The sequence below is a fragment of the Bison bison genome, unplaced genomic scaffold (genome assembly GCF_000754665.1).
Source record: "Bison bison bison isolate TAMUID 2011002044 unplaced genomic scaffold, Bison_UMD1.0 scf7180017858048, whole genome shotgun sequence".
NCBI classification, from domain to species: Eukaryota; Metazoa; Chordata; class Mammalia; order Artiodactyla; family Bovidae; genus Bison; species Bison bison.
This window is the reverse complement of record NW_011488621.1, coordinates 653148-660626: the sequence shown is the minus strand read 5'-3', so window position 1 is coordinate 660626 and position 7479 is coordinate 653148.

Genomic DNA, 7479 nt, shown 5'->3' with positions numbered 1-7479 from the left:
TGGGTTTGTCATATATAGCTTTTATTATGTTGAGGTATGTTCCTTCTATTCCTGCTTTCTGGAGAGTTTTTATCATAAATGGGTGTTGAATTTTGTCAAAGGCTTTCTCTGCATCTATTGAGATAATCATATGGTTTTTGTTTTTCAATTTGTTCATGTGGTGTATTACATTGATTTATTTGCGGATATTGAAGAATCCTTGCATCCCTGGGATAAAGCCCACTTGGTCATGGTGTATGATCTTTTTAATGTGTTGTTGGATTCTGATTGCTAGAATTTTGTTTAGGATTTTTGCATCTATATTCATCAGTGATATTGGCCTGTAGTTTTCTTTTTTTGTGGGATCTTTGTCAGGTTTCAGGTTCTTGACTGAAGTTTTTTTTTTTTCCCTTTTGTCACCTTAGTGTGTTATGCTCCTCCATTCTGTCCTGCAGAATTTCTACTTCAAATCAACTGATAGCCCTTTGTGATTTTCCTTGTATACTATGTTGTCTTCTTTGATTTTAAAAATATTCTTTCTTTACTTTTAATTTTTGCCATTTTAGCTATGATGTGTCTTGGGGTGGTTTTCTTTGGATCAATTTGTGCTTTAGGACTCTCTGTGCTTCCTGGACCTGAATGTCTGTTTTTCTCTCTAGGTTAGGAAAATGTTCAGCTCTCATGCTTTCAAATGTTTTCTGCTCTTTTCTCTCTCTTCCTCTTCTTCTGAGATTACCATAATGCAAATGTAAGTCCGCTTGGTGTTGTCCCAGAACATCTTAAACTGCTCTCATTTTTTAGACTCTTTTTTCCTTCTGTTCAGCTTGAGTGATTTCTACTACTCCTTATTTGCTGATCTGTTCCTCTGTATCATCTAATCTACTGCATATTCCTTCTAGTGTAGTTTTTATTTCAGCTATGAATTCTTCAGGCTTGATTGGTTCTTCTTTCTATTTTCTAACTTTTTTAAAAAAACTTCCAATTTCTTACTCTCTTCATCTATTCTTTTCCCAAGTCCTTTGAGCATCTTTATGGTCATTACCTTAAACTGTTTACTGGATACTTTTCTTCTCTACTTCACTTAGTTCTCCTTCTAGAGTTTTATCTTGTTCTTTCATCTAGAACCCATTTCTCTGTTGCCTCATTTTCTCTTTTTCACTGTTTTTATTTCTATGTATTTGTATTCCTATGTAGTTTAGTTACATTTCTTGCTCTTGGAGAATTGGCCTTACATAAAAATGTACCGTGAAGCCCATCAGCACTCACCTATGGTTATGAGAGCTGTATGTTCTGGTGGTGCTCTTTATGTGGGCTGCATGTGTCCTTCTGTTGTGGCCAGTTCAACTTCTGTGGGCATGCTGCTAGCAATGGCTGGGTCTCAGTCCTGTTGATTGTCAGGTCCTGCCTTCCATGGAGGCTTCATGATGCTGGTGGATGGAACTGGGTCCTGCCACACCTTGAGGAAATAGATGGGGAAACAGTGGCTGACTTTATTTTTTTGGGGCTCCAAAATCACTGCAGATGATGATTGCAGCCATGAAATTAAAAGATGCTTACTCCTCCAAGGAGTTATGGAAGGAAAGTTATGACCAACCTAGACAGTGTATTAAAAAGCAGAGACATTATTTTGTCCACAAAGGTCCATCTAGTCAAGGCTATGGTTTTTCCACTGGTCATGTATGGATGTGAGAGTTGGACTATAAAGAAAGCTGAGTGCCGAAGAATTGATGCTTTTGAACTGTGGTGTTGGAGAAGACTCTTGAGAGTCCCTTGGACTGCAAGGAGATCCAACCAGTCCATCCTAAGGGAAATCAGTCCTGGGTGTTCATTGGAAGGATGGATGTTGAAGCTGAAACTCCAATAATTTGGCCACCTGATGGGAAAAGCTGACTCATTGGAAAAGACCCTGATGCTGGGAAAGACTGAGGGCAGGAGGAGAAGGGGATGACAGAGGATGAGATGGTTGGATGGCATCACCAACTAAATGGACATGGGTTTGGGTGAACTCTGGGAGTTGGTGATGGACAGGGAGGCCTGGCGTGCTGTGGTTCATGGGGTCACAAAGAGTTGGACATGACTGAGCGACTGAACTGAACTGAACACCTTGAGGAAGGATTTCAAATGGCACTTATCAGTATTAGTGTTCTTGTAGTAGAATGAGCTCCACAACATGGTTGCTGCCAGCATGCATGTGCCCAGGCTGAGTTTTAACTGCCTCCTTTCTCACTGAGAGCCTCTGCAAAGATCAGCAGGTGAATATGTGATCCTTTCAGATCACTGCCCCCAGGTTTCACAGCCTGCAATATTTTATTAATTTCCTTTAAAAGTGGTGTTTCTATTACCCATAGACCTGTGGTTCTCCTGAATATGTCCCACTGGCCTTCATTGCCAAATATTCTGGGGGTTCCTCTTCTTGGTGCAGGACCCCCATTCTGGGGAGCCCTCTGGTGGAGCTTGGATCATTTGCTCCTTTGGGAGAATCATTGCAATTGTAGCTATCCTCCCTTTTGTGGGTTGCCTCCCCAGAGCTATGGGTCTTGACCATATGTGTCTCTGCCCCCCTACCTATTTTATTATGGCTTCTTCTTTATATCTTCAGCTGCAGATGATCTTTTCTGCTGGTATTCAGGTTGTTCTCATAGATAGTTGCTCTGTAAATAGTTACAATCTTGGTTTGCCTGTGGGTGAAGCAGAGCTCAGTGTCTTTCTAGACACCATTTTGATCACTTATTAAAAGCAGAGGCTATTCTACTTGGAGCTTACTGACAGCATCTGTAACTTTTTTGTCACCTGTATTTTATTGGAGGGATGTCATGTTGAAGTAAGTAATGATATGAAGAGTTTCATCAATTTATGGGCTCAAAGTTGTTTTGTTTTGATATTCATTTTGGCTTTGATTCTAAATAGCACTCATTAATTATGTTCACCCGGAAGACATTGCACTGGTACATGATGATATTTGGGACCTTAATCATTCTAAATGGATTTTATTCTAGTCTTAAAAATTCTATTAATTGAAGCTTTAAAATGGCTTAACAATTTTATTCTCACATTGAGAATTCTAAGATGAATAGTTATTAAAAAATATAGAGAGAGTCTACAGACACACAGCAAGGAGGTGCTGAAGCTGAAGTTACTATGCTTTGGTCAGCTGATGAGAACAGCTGACTCACTGGAAAAGAACCTGATGCTGGGAAAGATTGAAGGCAGAAGAAGAAGAGGTCAACAGAGGATGAGATGGTTAGATGGCATCACTGATTCAATGGACAAATTTGTGCAAACTCTGGGAGATGATTAGGACAAGAAAGCCTGGTGTGCTGTAGTTCATGGGGTCACAAAGAGTCGGACATGACTTGGGGATTGAATAACAACAACTTAGAGACACAAACAGTATTTTCTTAATAAAACATGAGTTGGTGTATTTTTTCCCCATCCCTAGACAATTTTTCAAAACAAATCAATCTACTTTTGAAATTGTACCCTCATTTCTACCAGGTTAAAATAAGGTAAAAGATGATGAACTGAGACCTTTGAGGTTAGTTTACAGAACAATAGGAACACTGATGAGGAAACAGCTTGCTGGTATTCTCCTTTGACTGAATATCACTCAGATGTATTTGGGAACTAGAATGATAAGGGAACTTTAGATGTCATGCACTGATAATTTACCACATGAACACATGAATCCCCCCTGAATTAACACATACAGCCCATGAGGAGACATGAAAGATAGTTGCATCTGCTCAGAAGACTCTTAAAATTGACTTTACCCTCCCACCAATTGTTTCTTAGCCCCAACACCCTCCTGTTTCTTTCTCCCACAATAAATATCCCACACAAAACCTGACTGGGGAGACAGATAAGAGCCTTGGTTGCTGTCTCCTTGTTTGGCAACCCTACATTAAAGCATTTTCTCTCTGCAAAATAGCTTGCTATTTGGTCTTTCCATTGCACAGCATGCAAAGAGCCCACGTGCAACTTCCAAGAAGTAACTAAAACTGTTTTACATTCATCTTCAGGATACTCCAGTGCTAGGGACTTGACATACAGATATTTGAGAAAAACAAAGACAAAGGCATGAAAGTAGGAAATAGTAGGATATATTCAGCCGAGGAGTTTAATACTATTGGAACATAAAGGCTGTGTGTGTGAGAGAGAAATAAAACTTGAAAGGTAGCCAGAGATAATAACTTGAAAAGCCTTGTATGACATTTAAACCTTTGGACTTACTCTTGAATTATAAAGGAAAATATTGAATCATTTCAGGCTGAGAAGTGATATGGTCACTTTTACATTTTAGGAAGCTTAATTATGCTATTGCTGTTTGGAGGGGTGCCAAGTAGATGAACTGGAAATTTGACTGGGAAGGATTTGTAATAACTGTGGCAGGAACCAAGGAAGCACCAGTTAAAACAGAGTGTGATGCTTCCTATGAAGGTACCTAGGAGTTAGAATGAATGGGTGCCATAACTGATCAGATGTGGGTGTAATAGAGAAGGATTAAAATGAACCACAGGACAACTAATTGTACAGAAGTTCCATTAAGAAATTTGGAGGACTCCAGGGAAAAATCAATTTGGGAGGAAGATTATGTTATACTTTGCCTGTGGAACATCAAAATGTAGATGTCCAGGTTAAAAAAAAAAATTGGAATTGGGGCAGTGCCAGTCAGTCAAAGTTCTGCTGCAGTAATGAACAGCCACAGCATCTTAGTGACTTAAATACAAATTTTATTTTCTGCTGAGGTTACATATCCCTCTAGGTCTTACTCAAAGATATCAGATGAAGGAGACTTTACCAACTGGAAAGTGACTGACCCTTGCACAGGAGAGAACTTTGTAAAATTGCACACTGTCTTTTAGAGATTTCTGCCTGGAAGTCATACGTGTCTCTTCTGGTTAACATTATACTTGCCAAAGAAAGTCACACAGGCATGTGTAACTTCAAAGGAATTGGAAAGCACAACTCTATCCATATAAATGCCTAAAAGAAAAGAGCAGAACCAGAAGACAAACGGACAGTAACATAAATTGTGAACCATTGACAATATGTGCTGTTTGAAGATATTATAGGAGATAAAATTAGCTCAGGGATTCCATATATTTTGAAAATAAAAGAAAGCCAAGAACAGAATCCTGAGGGTAAGCCAACACTTAAGTACAAGAATTTGTATAAAGATGACTGAAAAGGACATCAGTGATCCGGGTGAAGAATCCACTACAAAAACTAATAAAACAATCAAGTCGAACTGACGAAGCAATTTCACATGCAGTATCACTTTAAAATCCCAGTTAAGTATTTTGAGACTCTAGGAGGCTGAGCAATTAAGTTTTGTTCTATGGAATTGAACTTATTATGCCTTCCAATATTATCGAAGTGACTTATTCTTTAGGAAACCGTAGAAAGTAGGTAATCATTAGTAGAGCAATGAGCTTTTTTTTCTTCCTAAAAAATATAAAACAGAGGCTTAGCAGAGGTAAAAATACATTGTAAAGCTAGTGTCCTAGGGGAAAAAGCCACTAAATTAAGAAATATGCACAAGAAAGTGACCAGTGCAGGGCAAACTTTTGGCTATCACTTTATTGGTATATGAGTAGGTTCCACAAGGTAGTAAATTGTCATTACTATTTCCTTAAGCTAACTTAGCAGAAGTGGAACTTTAAGGTCAGATTGCTTATTTTTGACTGTTTTTAATACTCATGAGATCTCATGTCAATGAAGCTTCCAGAAAAATTGTATCCATCTTTGCTTGTGTCAGCTGGGTATAGGAGTGCTAATTTTGTATTTTTGAAATGCGATTAAAAAAAATTCAAACTATAAATAATAGCAGATAATGTTTTATATAGCATTTTACTTCTCATTTCTAGTGAGATATGATATTTATATATATTCATCTGTATTTCTATTTTTTGTTAATGATATTTTCCTGACATATTCTTCTCTGATTTTCTTTTGGGTTTCCATCTTTCTTCTCATTGATTGTTTTCCTTTCAGTTTTATTGATATAATTGACATACAGTACTGTAAAAGTTTAAGGTATACAGTATAATGCTTTACATTACATACATACATCATGAAATGATTACCACAAGTCTAGGGAGCCTCTATCATCGTATATGGATGCAACATTAAAGATATAGAAAAGATATGCTTTTGCCCTTTGATAAGACCGCAGCTGCGACCTGCGCACTAAGCACGGCGGCAGCGGCTGCAACCACAACTGGCGCACTAAGCGTGGCTGAGAGGAGCTATCTCACGTCCGAGGTCAGGGGCAGAAGCCGGTAGGACCCCTTGCCCGAAGGGCGTCGGCCAAAAGGAGTTACCCCACGTCTGAGGTCAGGGGCAGCGGCCGAGGGTGCCAGGCTGTGATGGTGCAGGAACGGCGGAGAACACCTACCCAAGTCCGAGGTCAGGGGCGGCAGCCGGGAGGAGCTACCCCACGTCCGAGGTCAAGGGCAGCGGCCGAGAGGAGCTACCCCGCGTCCGAGGTCAAGTGCGGCGGCTGAGAGGAGACACCCGGCGAACAAGGTCAGGGGTGGCTGCCGGGAGGAGCTACCCTATGCCCCAGGCCAAGGGTAGCGGCCGGGAGAACCAGCCCCACGTCCAAGAGCAGTGGCTGCACGGGCACAGGAGGGCCTAGAAGAGCTATCCCATGTTGAGGTCAGGAAGGGCGGCGGTGAGGAGATACCCCTCCTCCAAGGTAAGGAGCAGCAGCTGCACTTTGCTGGAGCGGCAGTGAAGAGATACCCCACGCCCAAGGTAAGAGAAACCCAAGTAAGATGGTAGGTGTTGCAAGAGGGCATCAGAGGGCAGACACACTGAAACCATACTCACAGAAAACTAGTCAATCTAATCACACTAGGACCACAGCCTTGTCTAACTCAATGAAACTAAGCCATGCCCATGGTGCAACCCAAGACAGGCAGGTCATGGTGGAGAGATCTGACAGAATGTGGTCCACTGGAGAAGAGAGTGGCAAACCACTTCAGTATTCTTGCTTTGAGAACCCCATGAACAGTATGAAAAGGCAAAATGATAGGATACTGATAGAGGAACTCCCCAGGTCAGTAGGGGCCCAATATGCTACTGGAGATCAGTGGAGAAATAACTCCAGAAAGAATTAAAGGATATAGCCAAAGCAAAAACAATACCCAGTTGTGGATGTGACTGGTGATAGAAGCAAGGTCCAATGCTGTAAAGAGCAATATTGCATAGGAACCTGGAATGTCAGGTCCATGAATCAAGGCAAATTGGAAGTTGTCAAACAAGAGATGGCAAGAGTGAATGTCGACATTCTAAGAATCAGCGAAATAAAATGGACTGGAATGGGTAAATTTAACTCAGATGACCATTGTATCTACTACTGCGGGCAGGAATCCCTCAGAAGAAATGGAGTGGCCATCATGGTCAACAAAAGAGTCCAAAATGCAGTCAGATCAGATCAGATCAGTCGCTCAGTCGTGTCCAACTCTTTGCAACCCCATGAATCGCAGCACGCCA